This window comes from Tachypleus tridentatus, chromosome 13 (genome assembly GCF_004210375.1).
Source record: "Tachypleus tridentatus isolate NWPU-2018 chromosome 13, ASM421037v1, whole genome shotgun sequence".
NCBI classification, from domain to species: Eukaryota; Metazoa; Arthropoda; class Merostomata; order Xiphosura; family Limulidae; genus Tachypleus; species Tachypleus tridentatus.
In genome coordinates, this window is record NC_134837.1 from 63,352,586 (window position 1) to 63,378,585 (window position 26,000).

Here is a 26,000-nt window from a genome sequence, read left to right on the forward strand (position 1 = left end):
CAGTCGTATCAGTTAGTAAATAAAAACCATAGAGGTCTCAAGTTAACGTCTTGCATACACAGTAACTTAAGTAGCTTAATTCCATGGAATGGTATTGTTGATTTCATATTTATAGAGAAATACGATTGGTTTATTGTTCAGCTCTAGTGTTACTGTTCGGTAAAACCAAAGGGCAGTAACTGTTATTTCCTTTCCCAAACGTGAGATATTATTTCTTTTAACAAAAAAAAAAGTTCTTATTTACATATTTTGGCCTAGGTTATGTCATATTTTACACAGCCAGTATTTCTAAGTAATAAATGAAAGTTCTATAATAAATGTGCTATTTTTCTTTCGCGAATAGTTCACTTTAAAACAATAATAAGTTATAGTGTATGCAATGAAACTTACACATTTATGGCAATCAATTTTTCGTTTCCTTGGCTCAGTCGAACCTGACTGATGAGTAGTAATTAATAACTATTTGTTGTAAGCTATATTTCTAACGTTGTATAGTCTAGTAAATTCGAGGTTAATCATAAATATGGAAATTCAGTGAAGCATAAAAAATGATAGGTGCAAAGACTGTATAATGTTTTTCAATATATTACAATCATTTTTAGCCACTAGAGTGGACTAGTCAGTTGTTTTTCTTTTTCGTTTCAGTTGGGTTACAAGTAAGTTTATTTTTTACTTCAGGGTAGTGCAGTTAACGTCATTTGTAAACGTTATAATTCCCCACGGCCGAAAAGGTGAATATGTGTGTTGGGGTACTTAACTCAAATTGCAAGTACCCTAACCAATTGACCAAGGCGGATTAAACAAAGTACTAATTCAATACATTCATTTAGTTTACCTTTATGCTTAATGAATATTGAAAGAAAAATAACACCACAAAAGTAATGAGTTCATCATTAGCGTTTTCACATGCATAATAATTTTTTACAGAATGCGCTTTTATAAGACATAAAACACAAATAATGACTGTTATATTTAGATTTCATAATCATATACGTGTGCACCATAATTTTAGGCACGGACGTTTATTTAATCATAAGTTATTACACTTACTCGTTTTAATTTACATCAGTATATAATATATATATATAGTTTCATCAACTAAAAACCTTTTTTTAAATTGTGCTTAAACAAGTATAAAATATACACGATAAGTATTAACGTATTTTACGCTATTATCCTGTCGAATTAACTACCAATAGTTTTTACTTTTAAGAAAACGTAGCCTACTTCCTTAAGTTTAAATATGTGGCAGTCTCCTATAAACTAGGTTTTAATGAGTTGTTCATTTCAAAAATAATAAAAATCAATAAATGTTTATTTTTTGTCTCGCCATGTTCTTAGAATTCATTTGTCAGTTTATCTTTAAAAGGATATAAATAACTGATTTTGTATATCGCTTCCAAATCTAAATAAATATACTGTAGTTCTGATTTGATTCACTTATATCTCGCATTTTCCGAAGGATAATAGAAAGCGTCACCTGCGAAATGTTAGGAAAACATTCTGTAGTCTATCAGATCACAGATTGAATGGCTAATACATACTGAATAAATGTCCCCTTTTTTCTCTCCTTATTCTCGTTATATAGGTATCTGATACTTTTATAATACGTTATCTCATGAAGACTTTCACAGAAAACAGTGAAATGGTCTACTTATACGGTATTTTAAACTTGAACGGCATATAATTCGACATGACCACAGATTCCATGTTTCAGGCTTTGCTATTTCTTGTTCATTTCCTCGGTTAACAGTTGCATCAAATTTAACGTGGAATATGAGGTTATTCATATTTAGGTAAGGCTAGATACAACAAAATAAGTAAGGAATTTAAAAAATCGAGTTCTGAATATAATTAGAAAATATTTAAGACAGTAAGCACTAGGATACATTATTTTTTATTTTTAAATCGCAGTCTTAATTTTCTTTGTAAAGATTCTTGGTCCTTATGGTGTTAAGAGTGCATGATGTTATGTAACTACAAATTTTGAATATACTGTTTTTATAAACATTTGCTACTGTACGTTATTTTTTTATTCTAATGAGAGAATGGGCTTAATTTAAAACTGTTATTAGCAGAAAAAATTCTGTCCTAATCTAGTTGTATATCTCTAATTGAGTGTCTCATTCAGGATATGTTACCACTATTTATAGAAATAGAAAATGCGCGTAGAAGAAATCAACGCCTCTGTTTTCGATTAGATTCTTTAGAAAGGTAAATATTTATTTAAAAAATTTCGAATGTTCAGATTTCTAATTTCATATTTACGTCATAAGCAACATAAACTACAAAGCTATTATGTTAAGCATAAATACCGTGTTACAAAAAAGTAACGAAGAAGTTGTCTTTCTAGAGACGTGTAAGTTAGGTTAAAAGGCAGTAACGCGACACTTAAAACCAATCGTAAAGAAACAACACATTAGCTACTTCCACATCATAACAATTCAATCACAAACGCATGATGGCTCAATCGAACAATTCGCTCGTAAATAACTAAGTTCATCCAATTATCAAATGAAGCGTGCTATACTAAATTCGTAGTGAAAACAGTCTAAAACGTTAAGAGGCAGCTTTATCAACTGCTCGTTCTCTATACGAAAACAAAATTTGAAGAGAAAATTTACAACGGAATCGTTTTATTACGATGAACGTGATAAATATAACTACTGTGAAAACAGAGTTCACTGTAGTTAATAAAATACAGATCAAAACACCACACGTCTATTATATTAGGTTGAGGAATAATTCGTGAGCGTTTTTAAATAATTTCATTCAAGCATTACATGCAAGACTATACAATACTTCAATGCATGAACACATTACACCCAAAACATTTATTATGATACTTTATTTCATGTAATACCTAGGTATATAGTATGCATTGTTGTAAACGAAATTGCAAGAAATTAAATGCGAAAAGCAGTTGGTGTCGAAAATGCTCGATTTTGTCCACTTGACATTCCATTTAATGAGCTGAAAATGAAAGCAAAAATTAAAGACATATGAAAATCAAACACACCATCTATTAGAGCAAAAAATTATCTACCAAATGACATGAAATAATTTGCGAAAGCGTTTCATTTATGAATATATTTTTTTAACTTGAAAAAAACGCTCACGAATTATTCCTCAACCCAATACTATCTGCTACTACGTGTATTTAGGCTAGTCGTGTTCTTTCGATTTACCCCATGTCAGGGATTACTGAGGAGGAGATGGAATTCCTCCAAACCGGTATAACTCCGTGGCAGACAGTGAATCGAATAGCAGTCTGAGCATTATATGTATTTATATTTTAAACAGTTAGTCCTCTGAATAATTCAGTAGAATAAATTAGTAGCATGAGTTTTACATACTCTTTAAATGAAGGTTCATTCAACGTGGTGAATACAAGCCAATTCAAAGTACTATATATATAACATTTGTTCTCAATTAACTTAAAAGAATGTATTTTAAAATAATCATAGCCATAATATACAAAGTAGAACATTCCTATACGTTATTGCAACGGATTTTGACAAGTTACTCTAGGATAAAGTAAAAATAATTGGATGCGTATCTCAGTAGGTCTGTTTAGTTCCTTGTGATGTAATTAAGAGCAACATGATCATGTGACACAGTATTCTAAGTCATAAAATTCTAAGCAGGTTTCACTGAACCAATATGAAGTTTCTCTTGTGTCACCATGACATTCAGTCTTTTTTCCTGTTGAAATATGAATAACACAAGAGTAGAGACTAAAGGAAGCACGTCGTATCTCACAGTCAGGTGTGGTCAGACAGTGCTTATTAGATCGTAGTGCCTTGGCTTTGATCCGAAGAATAGCCTAGTTGTTATTATTTCCAGTTTAGAAGTTCAAGAACTTATAATTCGCTATCCTTAGTTAGTCGTAATAATGTCCTCCGCACTTTGGGATCATGAATGCGCAATAAGAGTGACAATAATATCCAACCCTCCGAGTAGACAAGGGTTGGCGGTGGGTGGTGAGGACTAGCTGTTTTCTCTTTCGTCTATAAATTTAAAGTTAAGAGACAGGTATGTGCAGATAGCCTTGATGTAGTTTTAGTGAAATTATGAAAGAAACAAATCTTGATTCCATAAACAGTGCTATGATAGAGACCGGGAACGTAAATATTAACTGCGAAACTTGAAACGTGTTATTTTACTTCGAAGCACAAAAATTCTGTAGGTATCTCTGTTTACTCGAATGGTTTCAGCAACATTAATATATAGTTACTTAAAAAAACATAAATCAAACCACTGTTCGAAATATTCCATCACACAGCCTCCCCACTGCACAAGTTAAACTTATGCTATTATTATTTGAGAGGAAACACAAACATGAAATTAAATAAGAGTGCCTGAACATAAACGCGAACTTAGGATATCACTCAATAAAATGAATACGCCTCTTCTTATTTAACATATATATATACGATATTAAATGACAAAATAATATTAAACACTTTTTAGCACATTCTATTTTAATACGTAAATAGTTACCAGCTCTTTAAAAGTAGTTCTTATCTGTAATAATAACGTGACAAATATGTTTTTACCCACCTATCTGGCACAAGTTTCTGGAAAGCTGGTATTGGTTAAATAACTTTGTTTTTGATGTCATTATGACATATTGAAGGCAAATTCCAGAAAGCTTAATAAATCTGAATCTCAACAATTACGAATACAGTTTACAGGTTAATTAAGAACTGTTTAACTCATCTTTCATTATATTTTTATCGATGTACTGATTCCAGAGCATACAGTTGAATTTGTTCCTCATGACTGAAACAGCATTCATAACTCGAACGTGAAACTTATAATTAAAAATTTCGCGCAAAGCTACACGAGGACTGTCTGTGCTAGCTTCCCTAATTTAGCAGTGTCAGACTGTAGAGAAAGCAGCTAGTCTTCACCGTCAACACTTGGGTTACTCTTTCACCAAAGAACAATTGGATTGATGGTAACATTACAACGACTCCACGGCTGAATGGGCGAGCACGTTTGGTATGATGAGGATTCAAACCCGTGACCCTTTAGAGTCGAGCGCCCTAATCACTTGGCCTAGATTGCACTATGTAACAAAATTTTTAGTTTTTCTTGTTCCTGGGCAGAAAGTGTTATTTCCCAATTGCTTATGTCTAAAGTAAATGGACCTATTTTTCTCTTCAAACTTTGCTTTTGTGACCTGGGAACGTATAACGAAAACATGATGGGAAACTATATTTGGGGGCTGATACGTGAAAGTGATTTACATTACAGCCGCATTTCTCGAAAAACTACTCACTTCTAAACATTTTTATATAACTTTAGTATAAATACCTGTAAATCTTGATTCACATGTTATTTTATTTAGACTTTATGTAAATGAAAATGTGCAAATTTGCCCGTTTTTACATACAAAATAGGTTAATTTCTAAATTTCATTATCCAGGCCACAAAAGCAAAGTGTGAAGGGAATAATGGCCATTTTCTGTACTTTTACAACATAAGAAATTAAGAAATAACACATACTATTCAGGAACAAAATTTGTGTTACATAGTGTAATTAATGTATATTGACTTAAGTCTCGAATGAAAAAAATTAAAATAGTGATAAATATAACTGTAAAGTTTAAATGTGTAGTGAAACAGAACTTACTGTTGGTCTTGTATAAAAAAAACCTTTAATTCTTTAGCTGTGTTATTAGGGTTAGCTTACAAGTTTCGAATAAGTAATATTGAAATAGAAATACAGGCAAATATGCAATAAAAATATGAGACTGAAATTTAAATATCTATCTACTATTAGAAAGATGAAATATTGTAGCTTATAACACCTCTTCCTCGCAAGTTTGTCACGTCAGTCGTGGGGAGAATACCTTCATTTCAGGGTCACCGATCTAGAGAAAATAGGCTGTTTAATAATAATATGAAAAAAAAAAATCGTAAAATAGTTATAAAATGTGATTTTCATATTTCACAAAATATGATTTAGCGACAAACATTATTCATAAACATCCTTCAATTTCAATTATACTAGATTATCCTGGATAAAATGTCGGAGGGAAGGTGATTTCATTTATAGAAATGTTACAATAACTACTTGTTTTTAAAGCATAAAAACAAGGTTGTTTTTGTCAGCAACACACAAACTAACCTTGCACTTAGTAACAAAGTCATAACAATGATTAAAAAAATAACAAAATAGTTAAACACCTGGCGTGCCATGGAGGTAGAACACTGACACAAAAGAGATATTTGTGTAATAGCTGTACGTACTCTTCCGGAAGTGTATCGCATACATTGAACGCTTTTGTACGTATTAAAACATTTTATTTTTAACATTATTCATTTTCTTTTAACCCCCACATCACTACAGTAAAACCTTTGATAGAATATTAAAGAATTTAATTATAGCCTCGAATGGTGACTGTGTAAACAGTTTGTGCTTTATTAGGTTCCTCTGATTATTTAGATTAAAAGCTACAACAAAATTATCCATAAATTAGTTATTTTATCCTGGAAGTTAAACCACAGAGTTGCTAATTTTGTGATCATTTTATTTCGCAAGGCCTAATTTTGCTAAATAAATATTTACTGGTAGACGTACAAGTGATCGACATGATTCTAGAAGCATTTAATTTGAATCAATTTAGGTGTTCGTTAACTTGACTAATATAAAGAGGCTAAATGAATACTGATGGTAAGATAACATACGTCTTAAGGAATAAATGACAGACTTCGTATAATAAAATTATTCATCTTGTTCCTTTTGTACTATCTCATTAGCTGTCATTTGAAACTTCACATAATGAGGTGAAATTATTTCACTTTTTTAATAGCTAAAACTATTTAATACGATGTCACTTTTTACAAAAAAATGCAAAACTTATTTTTATTCACTTACAACTTTCACAGAAATAAGATATATATCCTAAAATTCATTCATCGCCAATGAAATTAATTTTTATAAGCCAGACTGACAAGCTAAAAGAGGCTTAAACTATTAAGAACGCCATAGTTTAGTACTCATATATTTATTTGTATGCGTTCTTAGTGGTGGGATAATAACGCTTACATTACTCTTACCTCAAGTAACAGTAATAAAAACTAGTATAAGCTCCTCCATCACCAGTAACCTCTTTGCTACGAACACGTATGCTCTTAAACCTTACGATTTGTTTTTGTTTTTGAAATTCGCACAAAGCTACTCGAGGGTTATTTGTGCTAGCCGTCCCTAATTTAGCAGGGTAAAACTAGAGAGAAGGCAGCTAGTCATCACCACCTACCGCTAACTCTTGGGCTACTCTTTTACCAACGAATAGTGGGATCGACTGTCACATTATAACGCCCCCACGGCTGAAAGGGTGAGCATGTTTGGCGCGACGGGGATACGAACCCGCGACCCTCAGATTACGAGTCGCACGTCTTAACACGCTTGGCCATGCTGAGCCTTAAACCTTACGAATAAAGATTCTTGTAAAGGAACTGGTTCCCTTCAAGAAAAGGAATTCCTATACGGATCAAAATAACAACAAATTTTCCATTTAGAGATTTTAAATTTTCATTCGTCTAAATTCTCGAAAAAAGAAAGAGAAAAGAAGCAAAAGCATTGTTTGTATAATGCCAACAGTCACTCAGTAGAAATACATTACACGCGTAGGTAATGTTTGATAATTTCAGGTTTGTTGAAAGTTTGGTTTGAATTTCGCGCAAAGCTATACGAGGGCTATCTGCGCTAGCCATCCTTAATTTAGCCGTATAAGACTAGAGGGAAGGCAGCTAGTCATCACCATCCACCGCCAACTCTTAGGCTACTCTTTTACCAACGAATAGTGGCATTGACCGTAACTTTATAACGCCCCCACGGCTGAAAGGGCGAGCATGTGTCGTGTGACGGGAATTCGAATCCACGACCCTCGGATTACGAGTCGAACACCTTAACCACGTGGCCATGCGGGCCTGAAAGTTCCCCCCTACCTCCTCCAGTAAAACAAAGTTCGTTCCCTACCATGTGCGTGTATACATTAGTTTAACAACTGTTTTATTTAATGGTAGTATCATATTTAGGATTGTAACATATAACTTTAAGAACGATTGTGTAACTTGTATTTTTAATTTCTTACTGGGGAAAGCAAAAACAACCATGAAATGCATTTTCTGACCTGCTCTTATAAAAACCTCACTTCCTTTTTTTTTTGTTCCCCAGTCTACGCACTTACAACACAAGAAACAGTGTTTCAATACCATAGCCATTGTATAAGTTTGTGCTTAACTTCAAAGAACCACCTAAAACCTTTTTGATAATACCACTACACTTACAGCTGAGAAAATAACCAGCTTTTGATCTATTTCAACGTGTTCTTTTAGTCACGTCACGTGTCAATTATTATTTTAAACTGGAACAAGTTTAGAGAGATATACTTAAAATCAAATACGAAAACTTTCATTAGTTTTTTTATTCGGTTATCTACTTAATAACTTAACGGAAGTTTCAAGTCTAAAGTTCGAAACATGGTTACTGAACTTCAGAATTTTTGTCTGGTGTATCTAGAAGTGAGATCACACATGATAAAAACTTCATGTCTGATGAACTTGTATTTTTTTCTCATCAAACATATAAATGAATCAAGCAGATTAAAAAATAAATATATATATTAAGAGGATCATGTGGCAATAACTACGTCTACGTGATATTTCTCAAAACAACCATATAAAGTCTACGCCTACATAGTTGAAACAAGAATAAAACTAATATTAGAATGATTAATCCCTTTAACCACTAACTTTTTGTGGTTTGATGTCTTTTATGTTCTGTTTATTTCTGTACACAAACCATGTTCCTATACGTAAAATGGTGACCTTTGAAACACAAAATTAAAAAGTTTATTCCCCAACCTTAATGGAAGTAACCTATGAAGCTTAAGATCTAATGTTTAGAAGTCTTTATTCGAGAACATGGATTTCGTTCATAAGTGTAGTGACACTTTAAGTAAAACGTTGAATACGAGCATTTGGCGAGCTGAGGTAAGTAAAAAAACAAACAAACTGATATAAACATAGACCAATAGAACGGCTTGTTTCCCTACATTATCCTATATGTCGTTTAGGCTATATGCAAACTCACTTTTCATCTCTCTGACCAAAGAGGTTTGGGGATGTATAGCAACCGCTTTGTTTATATATATGTTACTTTACCACACTGTATAGCTGAAACTCTAATGTTTGGTTTATTTTGAATTTCGCGCAAAGCTACTCGAGGGCTACCTGCGCTAGCCGTCCCTAATTTAGCAGTGTAAGACTAGAGGGAAGGTAGCTAGTCATCACCACCCACCGCTAACTCTTGGGCTACTCTTTTACCAATGAATAGTGGGATTGACTGTCACGTTATAATGCCCCCACAGCTGAAATGGCGAGTATGTTTGGTGTGACGGGAAATCAAACCCGCGACCCTCATTTTACGAGTCAAGTGCCTTAAACACCTGGCCATGCCGGGCCAACTCTAAGGCTTAATAAACTATTGTTTGTGTTTTAATACTAGTCTACTCGTTTCTTCTTCTTTTTCCTCATGCTTGTTAAGTCGCTTAACTAACAATTTGTGGTCTAAAGTTCGAATCACGTCATCGAACACGCTCACCTTTTCAGCCGTGGAGGCGTTAAAATATGACTGACATCTCAGATTTCGTTCTTAAAGGATTCCTTAAGAGCTGGAGATAGGTGTTGTTGAATAGTTAGTTACCTTTTCTAAATCAATTTAAAATTAGAGACGGTTAGTGCTAATAGCTCTTGAGTAGCTTTGAGTAGCTCTTACGTCAGCAAACAACAAATTTACCACAATAACCAAGAGAAACAATCACAATATTGTTGCTGACGTAATTTTTCTCCTGTTATTTTGTGGTTTTCTAATAATACCAATGCATAAATTACGAGCACTTAACTGTCGTTTCGTATGTAGTATTTCGTTCATCGTAATTCACATAATTCGTTGCATTTTTCATTTTAAATCTTTGCTTAAAGAAAAGTTTCATTTCCGTTTGACATCATCTTATTTTATTACTACCACTACATACAAAGTGTGAGGAACTGAACAACTGGTTGCCAAATCTTCCCTGCCTAATTATTTAAATAAGTAGTGGTATAAGACGTACGAGTACAAATATTACAAACCATTAGCCAATAGTGATTAATCATATCCTTATCAAACAATTGGTTATCAAACTAACCAAGATAACAGTATTAAGTGATATAAGTAACAATTACTGCTACGAGGGCTGCATAAGAATAAACCTTTAATATAAGTAATCAAAGAAGTAACCAAAACTGAAACATACATAACTTCAATAAATAAAAAAACAGTGGATGCTAAAGTAAATAGATGACTTTCATTGTATGCATAGTAGCCAAGGTGGATGTAATCATAATAAAATGTTTTTGGCTTCCTATTATATTAATCTCTACAGGGGTCAATCTTCGCTGAAAATTTTTTTCTTTTACCGTAGAGGCCAATGAACGAATTTAATCACTTTAATTATCTTACGTAGTTATAGTTTTCTTAGTGCAAATCTACAATGATTTATCTGCACACTGTACGCAATTAGGAATTACTCCGGATTCTAGTGTTGCAAGTATGCAAATTTATTGTAGACCTATCGAGGAACTTACCTCAAGTTACAAAAATATTTAAGATATAAACACTATTACTAACCATATAAGTTTTTCAAAATGCAATAGCTGGTTTTTATTAGGACGATTGGCATGTCTCTAAAGTTAACGAATTCTTTGCTCCTTAAAAAAAAACCTTACAAATTTTAAAGTATACTTATCACATATCAGGTTTGTTTGTTTTTGAATTTCGCGTAAAGTTACACGAGGGCTATCTGCGCTAGCCGTCCATAATTTAAAATTGTAAGACTAGAGGGAAGGCAGCTAGTCATCACCACCCATCTTCAACTCTTGAGCTACTCTTTTACCAATGAATAGTGGGATTGATTGTAACATTATAAAGCCTCCACGGCTGACAGGACGAGCATGTTTAGTGTGACAGGGATTTAAACCCGCGACCCTCATATTACGAGTCGAGCGCCCAAACCACCTGGCCATGTTGGGCCTACATATCGTGAACACATGCCAGGAAGTAATTTTTAGTAATCTATTTACATACATTCTGTTTTTAAACCATTCCGTGACCTCAAGGTCTTGGATTCGAAACGTAATGTCACAATACGCTCCGCACTTTAAGCCGTAGTTACATTATAAAAGTGACAGTCTATACAGGTATTCGTAGCGGGTGTTCTGACTGGTTGCTTTCTTCATATTCACAGTTTAAAATTGGAAGCCGTTAAACCTGAATCATTGAGGTTTTTGACCTGGCCGTTTCGCTCATTGTGCCTGTTCAATGTCGCTCAGGCGAAGGGACCGTGACTGACAGGTATGGTATGTTTATTTTCACTTTTCTACGTTTATGTCCAGAAAAGTTTCATAACTGAAAGTAAATAAATTAATCAAATCAAGTACTTAAGGCATAATGAACCTTTTAATAACATCATTTAATTTAATTTTGTCTCCCGCTGGGACAGCGGTAAGCCTACGTATTTACAACGCTAAAATCAGGGTTTCGACTCCCCTCGGTGGACGTAGCAGATAGCCCGATGTGTCTTTGCTGTAAGAAAACACACACACAGAGTTAATTTCAACTGATATATTTATAAGTAAATTAGTCACCATTTTAACGATTCTAACTAATCTACATGCAGTTCCTAGGGGCGATAGTGAGGGAGATATCAGATGTTATTAATTATATGAGTAAACTAGTTTGTGAACTATCATTACGTTACAAAACCCACACTGTTTTAGTGTTTCTGTCGCGTCACTAAGTGTCTCTTATATTACTCTTATTTATCTCAGCTGCGAAACAACTACATTTAATGATGAATGCGTATAAACGAATTTGTTTAACACTAACCTAAAATATAACACTAATTTTATAATCTACTTTTTTCCTACCTACTGATACAAGTAAATGATCCTGTTTGCAAAAAAAATAAAAAAAAAAAATAATAATAATAATATTTTCTAAACTAAAACAAATATAAACAAATTACTAGAGGTTTCTACAATGGCTGTTATTAACTGATTTCTACCTGAAAGTTTCGAATTTTCTAACTTTGGCCATCAGATGTCTGACTACGTAAACATTATACATTATAATTAGTTGCATAAGGAAAATATATATAAAGAGTGACTCCGTTAAAAAGAAACAAGTATCCCGTAAATGTGTGTAATAAAGTACCAAGTTAATAAAGTAGTTAACAAAGGACACGGCAAATCGACAAGAACAAACCTAGAAAAGTTATAGCAAGAAAAGAATGTTGAAAATGATGGCCAAACCTCTAACCTACATGGTTTGGTGGATGCAAACCCACTCGCGATAATTTTGTTCGTTATATGTTCGCGTCTTTTTTTTAAATTTTTCTTAAGAGGTTGGCTCTACGTTGTCTAGTGAGATTTGAAAAGACTGAGTGAAGCAGAGAAACCTAAAATACACCATTAACAACAGGATAAAACGGCTAAGTCACAGGGTGAACATGGCCTTCTGTTACTCTTGTAATGTTTGTTTATTGGTTGTTAAACACAAAGCTACGCAATGGGCTAGCTTTGGTGTGCCCACAGCGAGTGTCGAAACCCAGTGGGAGGTGAGACTTCTTGTAGTGACCGTTATACCACATAATTTACAGGGTGCTGCAGCCTAACTCATAACGGAACAGACTTCAAGCATCCAGGGAGGGCACCTCTCATGTAAAAAAGGATGAATACTGACCAATTTTAATCAAATCACCCAGCACAACAGATAACGAAAGAACTCACAATTTCTCGAGCTAATGAACAGTTTGTACGTTGTCGCATTACCTTAAAATCCCAGAGAACTGAGATCGCATCGTAAAGTTTTACCAAGTTTCTAGTGTGGGTCATAGAACTAGCAACATTGTATTTGGTTTTGTTTCTGTTTCAACTCTCAGCCTCGCTTAATGTGTAACGGTCTAGTCCAGTGCTTTTAAACCATTTCCAATGTCTTTCATCCCTGTAAGTTTTTCATTGTAGCTCACTCACCCCAGTTAGAAAAAAAGACAAAAAGTACTAAATTAAAATGCAATATTATTTTCATAATTTAAATATACATTAAACTACAACTATAATAAATAATAATAACTAATTACTCTTTTTGCCATTTAATTTGTTGTATTATTAATTGATAATACTCTCACCCTAACGTTCACGTTGATTCTGATCTTACTAACCTCTAGTCTTCCTGCTGTTATCTACACTTCAGGTTCTACCACTTGTAGTCCATACTAAAATTATCTTGTCTTGGAAACTTCTGGTCTTGACACAAAATGATTTGTCCAGTCTTGGTCACAAATGCAGTACGACATGACTCTACTGTAATCTGTCCAGTCTTGGTCACAAATGTAGTACGACTTGACTCACTGTACGACTTGACTCTACTGTAATCTGTCCAGTCTTGGTCACAAATGCAGTACGACTTGACTCTACTGTAATCTGTCCAGTCTTGGTCACAAATGTAGTACGACTTGACTCTACTGTAGTTTGTACTTACAAGTTAACTCTCTACTGTAATCTGTCCAGTCTTGGTCACAAATGTACTAACGGGTAGACTCCTTACTGTAATCTGTCCAGTCTTGGTCACAAATGTACTAACGGTTAGACTCCTTACTGTAATCTGTAGTCTTAGTAACAAATGTATTAATGGGTTGACTCCATACTGTAATCTGTAGTCTTAGTAACAAATGTATTATTAGATTGACTCAATACTGTAATCTGTAGTCTTAGTAAAAATGTATAATGGGTTGACTCAATACTGTAATCTGTAGTCTTAGTAACAAATGTATTAATGGGTTGACTCCATACTGTAATCTGTCTTAGTCTAATAGTAACAAATGTATTAATGGGTTGACTCCATACTGTAATCTGTAGTCTTAGTAACAAATGTATTAATGGGTTGACTCCATACTGTAATCTGTAGTCTTAGTAACAAATGTATTAATGGGTTGACTCCATACTGTAATCTGTAGTCTTAGTAACAAATGTATTAATAGATTGACTCCATACTGTAATATGTAGTCTTAGTAACAAATGTATTAATGGGTTGACTCCATACTGTAATCTGTAGTCTTAGTCGTATTTATTGACTATACTGTAATATGTAGTCTTAGTAACAAATGTATTAATGGGTTGACTCCATACTGTAATCTGTAGTCTTAGTAACAAATGTATTAATGGGTTGACTCCATACTGTAATCTGTAGTCTTAGTAACAAATGTATTAATGGGTTGACTCCATACTGTAATCTGTAGTCTTAGTATAGATTGACTCCATACTGTAATATGTAGTCTTAGTACTGTAATCTGTAGTCTTAGTAACAAATGTATTAATGGGTTGACTCCATACTGTAATCTGTAGTCTTAGTAACAAATGTATTAATGGGTTGACTCCATACTGTAATCTGTAGTCTTAGTAACAAATGTATTAATGGGTTGACTCCATACTGTAATCTGTAGTCTTAGTAACAAATGTATTAATGGGTTGACTCATACTGTAATCTGTAGTCTTAGTATGTATTGACTCCATACTGTAATATGTAGTCTTAGTAACAAATGTATTAATGGGTTGACTACATACTGTAATCTGTAGTCTTAGTAACAAATGTATTAATGGGTTGACTCCATACTGTAATCTGTAGTCTTAGTAACAAATGTATTAATGGGTTGACTCCATACTGTAATCTGTAGTCTTAGTAACAAATGTATTAATGGGTTGACTCCATACTGTAATCTGTAGTCTTAGTAACAAATGTATTAATGGGTTGACTCCATACTGTAATCTCTACGATCTTAATAAAAAAAAAAGGTACTAACGGACTGACATTCTACTGTAATCTGTACAGTCATGGCAACAAATGTATTTACATGTTGACTGTTGTATTCTGTACAATACTGGCAATAAAAGTACTTACGGGGTGGTTCTATACTGTAATTTGTATAACCTTGAAAACAAATGAGCTCACATAGTGGCTCTATCTGTTGGATATAGAAGATTTTTCAGGTTATGTGTTATAATTTAGTGATGTAATATTCAATGACTATTCAGCTTTCATAACAAAAGCGATAGTTATGACAAAGTTTCGTTACGTAGCTCCATACGATTTATACGTTATGTATATAGTTTAATTACTGTATTAAGCATTTCTCTAATGTTGGTGTCATATTACTCGAAGCTTATAAGTTTTTCTCATTATGTGTAATATTGTTGTTACAAGAGAACTAAATATTTATAGGTTATCCTGTTGTGAGTTATAAATATGTGCACATACAGGGAGTAAGTTAGTGGAAGAAAAGGTGAAGTTAGTATGCGTATGAGTTTAACGTAATGAGCGATTTTTAAAATGAGTTTCACAGTTTGTATTGTATTAATAGAAAAAGAGAAAAATAATTTGGTCTTGTCAAAGGGTGTTCTAAAGTAACTAACCCGCACCTGTGGATTTTGAGCAAAAAGTGGTAATTATTTAACGCTCTGGACACGACTGTAATAATCACCAGTAACAGTGGTGATTTTAAAGTAATTTTCACAGCTAGTATTGTAATAACAGATCGTAGAAAATAAAAATTTATCTTGTCAACCGAGTTCTAAAGTAACTGATGCAGTCTGTGTGGACTGTTGACGTATAAGATAATTATTTAAAGCTCTGGATACAGGGTAACGTAAGTGAAGTTATGGCTGCCTGTATTGTGATAGCAGAATAGAGAATAACTAATTTGTCTTGTGAGTTTTGTTCTAAAATACCTGAATTCTAGCCATATAAAACCTACCACTACTCTAATCTGTTTATTCTTGGTAACAAATAACTATATACTATAATCTATACATTATTGCTAACAAACAGACTTACAAGTTGACACTCTGTACAGTTTTGGTAACAAATGTACTCACAGTATTATACAAATGTAAAAATGTTTACAGGATTTACCTGAACAGTTTTTGAGATAGTTCTTAAATATACAACCATTCGCTAAAAGAGACATAAAATACAATACATTCTTGTCCAAAAATGCCGAGTTAATATTTAACCGCAATTTCAATATAAAGGCCCTTCGTTGGGGAAACTTTAATCATTTCAATGTTGTCTGTGGGAGTTTATACGGAATCCCCACTGTTGAGTCAAGTTGTGTGGGAAAAGGAAGAAACTGGGGAGTTGCTACGAACAAAACAGGTGTATTTTGTCAAAAACTGTTCCTATGCAATAGCAACGAACCCTTACAGCTGCGCAACAGTGTTAAATTACAGTTTAGATTCTCTCCACATTAGTAAGGTGATACTTTTTTAGCAGGTCCAAACGGATGTATATATATATATATATGCTCATGGGAAAGAAGATATACATTTCAGAGATTAACACAAATTATTCATTCGAGATATTTAAGTTCCAGACTAGTCGGTACGAGTTTGTACGTAAACTAGTACTACAAATTTGGGTTTTAAATGTATTTAATTAATTTATTATGATATACTTTTATTTATAAGTATTACATAAGTTATTAGGTAGATTAAACTAACTGGTTAACGTTAATTAAGGAAAAAAATATTAATCTAACTTGATTTTACATAAAAGTAATGGTTTTGTTCCGACGTAATAAGAACTGTAATGTGTACCGATACAGAGTAGTAAATTTTCATTCAGTGCATGATATTCACCGCTATAATTTTATTTTTACGAAAGATATTATAAACAATAAAATTGAGGTTTGTAATTTATTTTGTGTGTAATGTATTTACATATGTTTCAGTTTGACAAAATCGCGGGCCTGGCATGGCCTAGCGCGTTAAGGCGTGCGCTTCGTAATCTGAGGGTCGCGGGTTCGCGTCCGAGTCGCACCAAACATGCTCGCCCTCCCAGCCGTGGGGGCGTTATAATGTGACGGTCAATCCCACTTTTCGTTGGTAAAAGAGTAGCCCAAGAGTTGGCGGTGGGTGGTGATGACTAGCTGCCTTCCCTCTAGTCTTACACTGCTAAATTAGGGACGGCTAACACAGATAGCTCTCGAGTAGCATTGTGCGAAATTCCAAGACAAACAAAAGACAAAATCGTAGGCAGTAAGTAAAAACTATAATTTATTCACTAAATGCTGACGTGTAGAATTTCAAATTAGTGTACAAGAAAAGTGGAAATTTCATTTTACTTCCGATTAAAAACAAATGTAAAGCCATGATAACGGTTCACACGATTATTTCACCCCCCATATATATATATATATGTTAACTGTATAAGAACCGACGAACCAATAGCAAACTTTGAAATATGAATTAACAGTCACGTGTATCAAAAAGTATATGTGACTTATTTTATAAACAAAAATATACTAATATTCTTTATCCGTATTATAGGACCTGCCGGTGGCTTCGCTTACAACGATAGAAATCGTGTTTTGAAACACGGGTGGGAACAGCACAGGCAGCCCATTGTGTAATTTTGTTCTAAACAAAAAAGTAAACAACTCGAATTATAGGTCTTCTTTGTAACAGATATAAAAAGGCACAGTAGGACTATGAATCCTTGCATTTCAATAATGTGTAAATCAGGGCTTAAACTACAACTATTTTGCTCTAAGAAAAATCATTACCAATTAATACATGTTACTGAGAGGTACATCAACACCAGCCACACGAGCCAGTCTTTTGATACTGAAACCGGTGATTTAGAGTTAGATGAATGAGGCTTGACACAACTTCTAAAACGAAAACAAACTAAATTTCATTAAAATATGACGTAATTAAACCTATGTAGGGGTACAGTACTGATTATTATACCATACTGACTCTTCATTGCAGAAATGGCATTTCTAATTTGAGAATCACTGGGGAAATAATCTTATAATGGATCTGTCTCAACTTCAACACATCTTTAGACTTTGCTGTAAGTCTGCGGACTTACAACGCTAGAAACCGGGTTTTGATACCCGTGGTGAGAAGAACACGAATAGTTCACTGTGTAGCTGTGTTTAATTCTAAAAAACAAACTGTATCGTTAGTTTCACAAAATACTGAAACTAATGATTTTATACACACACACACCTAATTCCAATCTCTCTTCTTGATGATAACGATATTATTATGTTAGTTTATATACATATATATTTCCCTGTCAATCCAGTAATCAACTGACGAAGATCCGATTCAACTGGTATGTCAAATCGATTAACATATAAGTTCTTCCCTCATACGACCTGGACCCGTCATTTACCTTAATCGCTACATCTAAAATCATCACATCCACAAACACATGTAGAACATTTCAGCCATGTTTCATTACTATATTGTTTTACTTTAAACTTACAAGATAACTTCTCAAGGTCCAGGTCGTTGGGCCAGAACCGTGACCTGAGCCAAGACCATCTTGATGCGAAAACAAAACAAAACAGAAAGATCCATTCCGGGCTAGCTCAAGTGGCAAATGTTAAAACACCCAAGACTATCAGTATTATTTAGTTCAGTGAGAATTGACGGTAATCAACAAATCCCACACACGTAGAGGTCACTAAGTATACACAGTACCTGTTACGTCTTCCCCTGACGGTAAGTGTACACTAACACTAAAACGCCCCCCAGATAAAATGTTAAATTACAACTCCCATGCATATCGAATGTTTGAAACTGTTGTAAAAGGTAAAAAAAAAAAAAAGGCGATTTATTGACATACAGGCATCTTAGACTATTTCAAGGTTTGCTTACACACACACACATACATATATATATAGTTTTACATTCTAGAGCCTACTTTCTGGAACATTCTCAAATATTCTGTAATAACTAAGGGATTTAATTAGGTCTAAAAATGGTCATTTCTAAATTGCCCTACTGTGGCTCAGCAACAAGACTTAAGGCTTATAACTTTAAAAACAGGGTTTCGAAACACGCGGTGGGCACAACATAGATACTTCATTGTGTTTGCTTTGCGCTTAACAACAACTACTTTTAACTTGGTTAAATTATTTTAAAGAAAAAAAAACGTGAACAAATTTTCGAGTAAATGAACTGTTGATGTGAGTTTAATGGCTATCATTTAACCAAATTTATTCGTGACATTAATAGTTATAAAAACTCCTTTCGTGTTCCACCACTATCGTATGTCGTACCCCAGTCATCACTGAATATAGCAGATACACTGTGGTTGACACCTTGTTATACCTTTTTTTCTTTTTTTACTTGCATTCTTAAATGCTTAGAACCTTCAAATAGTAAAATATTTACAAGGTAGCTAAACTATATACTTTAGAAAACGAAACTTTACAGTAAACATTTTCATTTCCTTATTTTTTTAAATTCTCCTGCCAGAGATGATGTTTTTAAACTATCATGTAATTCCAATTAAAATAAAATATATATATTGTGGATAATGTTTAGAACAATATTTTACCAGTATCTATATCATTTCCATAGCAATGGAATTCCTTTAAATAAAAAATACGCACTCATATATATGTATGTGTTTTCTAAAATGTTATTTTTCCTGTTCCCATGTTTTATCTTCTCTCGTCTGTAGAAAACAAGTTCCAATCAAAAATAAGATTGGTCATCGTTGGTTTTATTAAGACCACACCTTTTGCGAGATTAAACACATGATAAAAACGTATATTTCTACAATTGTTTGAATAGACAAGCGTAATTTTGGTATATATTACAAATATATACTTAAACAAATTAACCCTGATTTCACCATTAAAATGACCCTTACCTAATAAGGCTTACGTACATCAGCTATAGACAGATTTATGATTTCATTGTTGAAGGTAAAAATATTTCCCTCTCTTCTCATATATATATATACACACCTTTTACTTTTGAAAAGTATACACCCACTGATCTACCTACAGGCTATTAACATACACACTTTGTAAGAATTATACCAAGAATACTTGTAACCGAACTTTAGTATATTCTTAAGCCTTTCTGTACGCATTCTACATTGCCTATTTATAGAAACTTCCCTTGGTGATTTATCTTGTACTTATACGACAACGAGCTAAGTAAATAATTAGTGCTACCAAACTGTACGAAAACACATATAAATATACATCCTGATTTACCAAGTGTCAATGCATCTACAAGCGGTAAGGGTCTATTTAAAGCGTATTAGGTCGCTGTCGAGTTTTTGTAACTAATCGATCGAAAACCAAATGTTTTATATGCACAGAAAAGTCAGAAAATTTAAACAGAAGTACTTCATCACAGATGTTAGGAACATGAAATTACAACTGGTCATGGTCTGACATTTTCAACACATATTACAGTAAAAACAAACACACACGTTCCTACTTTAACTTTTAACATGGATTCACATGTCGTAGTGATAATGTTTGCTTCTGTTTTGTTTTTAATTTCGTGCAAAGCTTAAGGAGGGATAGAGGGTAAGCAGCTATTCATAGCAGCCCACTATGTTTCCAACGAACAGTGGGACTGACCGTCACATTATAACGTCCCCACGGCTGAAAGGGCGAGCATGTTTGGGGTGAAGGGGATTCGAGCCCGCGACCCTCAAATTACGAGTCGAGTGCCTTAACCACCCGGCCATACTGGGCATAAATAGTGTATGGAAATTCTTATATTTTCTACGTTTATTAACGCTTACTAACTCTTAATTAAATATCTTACACGTATATTCTGTGCCTTGATATAAAAACACATGCACACGCAGACTTTAAGACATACTTTATCATTCCTTAACAGCACCTATAACGTTGGTATGCCTGCCAAATTTGAATGTTTAGTAACAAGTGTTAAACGCTCAAATATATATAGTTTTAAACACTTGTAAAAACGGTGCTATTTTCTTCTTTATAAAAAAAATATTTATTTTTCGCCTAAATAACGTTAGTTATCCAACTGTAGTTTTCACAGCTGAGTAAAATTACTTCTATGCAAACTTTCCGTATTAATGATGTCATTAAACAAAGTGTTGTTGGCATTTTAACACTGTAAGTGACATGGCCAATTGGTATAACTGCATCCATATCCGAATTCACTGTTATTTTAGTTTTATTCTTAATAATTCTAAACAACGTAAATGTTGCAAATATATTGCATATGAATAACTTATGCGATTGCAGTTTTTACTGTCTTCTGACAAATCTGTTATCCGATATTTTATCATAATCAAATATTTTAAAAACAAATAAGGCCAAAATCCATACGAAGGTCAAGAACGCTTGGATAATTGTGGGTTAAAAATACTGAAATGACTGGAGTTATACAGAAAGTACGTATTTTCGATGACCAGTTGCCTAGCTGTTATCATAAAATCTTACTGACTGAATGAAGGCTTTATATCTACACAACAATTTTGAACTGTATCTATTAGGTTGAGGAATAATTCGTGAGCGTTTTTAAATAATTTCATTCAAGCATTACATGCAAGACTATACAATACTTCAATGCATGAACACATTACACCCAAAACATTTATTATGATACTTTATTTCATGTAATACCTAGGTATATAGTATGCATTGTTGTAAACGAAATTGCAAGAAATTAAATGCGAAAAGCAGATGGTGTCGAAAATGCTCGATTTTGTCCACTTGACATTCCATTTAATGAGCTGAAAATGAAAGCAAAAACTAAAGACATATGAAAATCAAACACACCACCTATTAGAGCAAAAAATTATCTACCAAATGACATGAAATATTTTGCGAAAGCGTTTCATTTATGAATATATTTTTTAACTTGAAAAAACGCTCACGAATTATTCTTCAACCAAATAGTTTAATGCATATTCATTCCTGTTTGTTGATTTCTGACCCCCCCCCAACAAGTTAACAACGGTAAAATCAGGGATTCGATTTCCCTCGGTGGACACAGTAGATAGCCCGATGTGGCTTTGCTAGAAGACAGCACACACACCCTCCCACAACTTTTCAGGATTATACCCCCCCCCCCTCAGGATATAAACGAGTTATCATATTTCAGAAAGAGTCGCGAAGAGCTCAAAAATGGGTTATTGAGGTATGTGTTTTTTTGATGGGGGTTCACAGATTTGCACAAAAATTGGCATGGATATGTAAAACATCGTTCAAAATGGTATCTAGATGTAGATATTCCAAATTTTTAAAGGTTCAAGGTGTTTTTGGCCCCGGAAGCTTTAAATTAAAACAGGCACGAATACATAAATTGTCATTCAAAACAAGAATGTTCTTTAAGATTTTGATTTTCTTTTCATTTTCTCTTTCTATATAGAAATAAATGTATTTTTTTACCCGTAGAGGAAGCCCTCGGACTAGTACTGATTAACTTGAAAATTGATTAGAACATAAAAGTGCAGGTGGAAACAGTGTACAAAAACAATCTGCGTAGTTAGTTTCTCGTGAATGCTTATAGGTCACGTATTAATAAAAAATATGTTTAAGAATCAAAGTACATTTTCTACTAACATAGATCCATGTATAGAAAGAAATCTGCACCAATTTCTAAAATTTCAAAGTAGTAGATTTAGAAAATGTTTGACATTTCGATGCTATTGTAATACAGGATCTCTCTCTCAATCAATCAAAAGCGCCTCGGTGACAGGGGCTGAACGTAATAAAATAAAATAATATATATATTGGATTTGTGTGTGCCTTCTTATAGCAAAGCCTCATCAGGCTAACTGCTGTATCCACAGAAGGGAATCACAGCCCTGATTTCACCATTGTAAATCCCAAAGACTTACTGCTGCATCACCGGAGGATGATAAATGATGTTTATCCTATTTGGTTGAAATTTATAAAAGCTAGAGCACATATTAAGATAGGCCGGTTCCAATATACAAACAGGACGAAAATTGACCGAATTGTGATTATATACTCTGGCAGTAGAAACTCCATAATTAATGACAGTACTTGTGTTTTTCTAATAGCAAAGCCACATCGGGCTATCTGCTCAGCCCACCGAGGGGAATCGAACCCCTGATTTTAGCGTTGTAAATCCAGAGACATACCGCTGTACTAGCGGGGGGCATGACAGTACTTATTGTTTTATACCCACCAATTTCGTGAAGATAAGCCGCCGCCTTCTCTTCACTCGGTCTTTTCCAGATTCACAAGAGCCCAACAGACCGTCAGCCAGTAGCGGATTTAAGATTGTGGAGACCCAGGGGCTAATAATTTTTGGGCCCTACATTTCATGTAATTTTACATAGAATAAAATTATCAATGGGCTCCCATTAAAACCATAAGCCCTGGTAATGAATTCCCTCTAGCCCTTATCAAAATACGCTACTGCCTTCAGCAGATAATTCTAAGCCTCACTGACAGTGACTGGAACTTTGTTCTTCAGCATGCCATCATCGATCGTGCAACACCACCAAGAAACAATAACAGGGATTTCTTATTCCTTGTCCTGCAATCTAAAAATACTAATTCGAATCTGGTTAAAGAAAGATATTGTGTATAGTATATATTTATATAGATTATTTCAATTTATACCTCTGATGTAATTCGTAATTTGTCTCATAGCTATACTAATGTGAGATACCTCTGTGACCGTGTTAAACGTGCAAAAGCGGTTCTCAAATTTATGCAACTTTATTTCAGCTTTTGAAGATTTATAGACAACAGTTAGAGCTAGTCATCACCACCCACCGCCAACTCTTGGGCTACTCTTTTACCAACGAATATGAGGAATGATTGTACCATTATAACACCTCCGCAGCTGACATGGCGAGCATGTTTGACGTGACGGAGATTCGAACCAGCGACAGTCAGATTACGATGAGGCCTATAGCTATTAGGTTTATTTGTTTGGAATTAAGCACAAAACTGCATAATGGGCTATCTGTACTCTACCTACCACAGGTATCGAAACCCAGTTTTTAGTGGTGCGAGTCCGCAGACATACCACCATGCCATTGGGTGATCTTTTCTAAAAATTTCAGAATTTCCTTGTAACTTTGCATTTGCCTTATACGACATGGGACCTCTATCCATTAAGTTATATCTGTATATAAGTTTAGAAATATTCATCTTCTATAGACACCGGAAGTGGAAAAGTTTGGAGAAATCATTTTCACACGTCTTGTATGCAAACCAAAGTCACCATGGCATTATTATTCAGAAGTGCATGGGAGTACTTATACAAATCCTTAACATATTACTCGATAATATTATGTCGATATATATATATATATTACATTTTAAAAATACCTAGCCAAGAATCACAGCAATTTGTGTTTCTCTAAGTTATTTGGGGAAATTTTTCAAATTTGAGTTTCAACTGCAAAGGTGGAAACTCAACGTGAGTAATGAACGTTGAGTATTGCATATTGTGCGTGACCTGGAACTCGTTCGCTTAAAAGGACGGGTTCCAAAGTCGACTTTTCACTTACTATGTCTAAGATATGCAATTAATTATAAAGGTCAAAAGTGAAAAGTGCCCATTGTTTTATTACGATAAAGTGATGGAAATGATTCATGTTTTATAAACTGCAATATGTGAAATCTAACACTCAGTTATGAAATCAGATGTCAATAAATACACATTTCATACTATTATCAGTTGTAAAAAGGTAGGTAACAATGGCGCTAGTAATAACAAAGTGAGGGGAAACGCGAGAGTAACAATTACATAGTAGTAATATATATCTATTTAATACACTACACGTTTTTTCTGGACTCACTACTCATTATAGAATGAATTATCGACCTTCAGCCCCTTGAAAATTAGTTGGGTTTATTTTAGATTTCAAGCAAAGCTACGCTATTCGAGGGATATCTGCGCTAGTCAACACCATCTACAGGATTGAGCTTCACACTATAAAATCACCACACCTGAAAGGGGTTTCGAACCTGTGATCTGCATATTATGAGTAGAGTACAAACAAAAAAAGTAACTATTTTAAACCTAATGGGCCTTATTATATCCCCCGTGTTACTGATACAACTTTTTCTTGGATTTATTATAAATATACTATAAATAAAAACGAAGTTTAATAAACGCTTTATGTAACTCAACTTATTACAGATTCATCTTGAAGACGTAAAACTGATTGAAAACTTATGGGTTGAATAAATCTTCTGAGGCGAGTTCAAATAAATGTATGTCTCAAGTCTCCCCCCCACGATTTTTAGGTGCTCTAATAGCCAAAATATTTGTCAAATTTTTAAATGAATATGACAGTTCCTTAAAAGACAGTTGTTTTTGTACACACGTGCATTTATAGACATTTAGAGTCTTTTCTCGCAATAACTATTTTTTAATGCCAAACAATTATTAATTACAAATTAAGAATTTTGTATAAAAAGTCTATCTTGAAACTCAAGCAGACTTGAGTTAATAATCTGCAGAAATAGACGAATAAGTTATAGTGTACTTATAACTGAAATAAAGCTATATGATGATAACATTATAATACATACAAAAAATATAGATATAATGAAAAAAATCATTACATGTGAACGTATTTAAATATTTATTTTAGTTTAGTGACAGTAGAAAATTTAATAAAACTGGCAATTAATAGTGATAAAAATATTTATTCCCTCTACCCTCGATGAAAAAATAAGACAAATCGTGTTAGTTATTAATATCGGAATAGTTTTAATCCTAACATGGTATATATTAATTCTAAGGACACTTGGTGAAAGAAAGAGAGAAAATGTTAAATCAACTACATTACATATTTGCAATATAGTTCCAACGAAGATAAAAGGTCCAATACCACTGTTCATCAGGCCAATTAGGATACAATAGATATAAAGAATAATGTAGATCTAGACGCTTTTTCATATTAACATTTTTTTAAAGTTATTTACACATCAGATTTTTGAAATAAGCGTTAATAACATTATCAAATAACCACATAATCAACGGGAGAAAACTACATTAATAAATTTAAAAAAAAGACAAACGAGCACCTCAACCACACCACATCTGCAGTATTCAGTGCTAACGAGGCCTTTCGCTAAACACCAAGA

General features: G+C 33.6%; 1 protein-coding gene and 1 long non-coding RNA gene across 4 annotated transcripts in view; both read right to left on the reverse strand.

Annotated features, from left to right (window-relative positions):
• The window catches only part of LOC143240779 (protein sidekick-like), an 83,245-nt gene that overhangs the window by 56,197 nt on the left and 1,048 nt on the right, over positions 1 to 26,000 (reverse strand). The gene's annotated exons all lie outside the window — the stretch shown is intronic.
• Positions 5,648 to 25,837, reverse strand: LOC143240781 (uncharacterized). Its single transcript, XR_013021956.1, has 2 exons — positions 25,703 to 25,837; positions 5,648 to 5,882 (listed from the first exon to the last, which is right to left on the reverse strand). It is a non-coding gene; the product is annotated as an uncharacterized LOC143240781 (long non-coding RNA).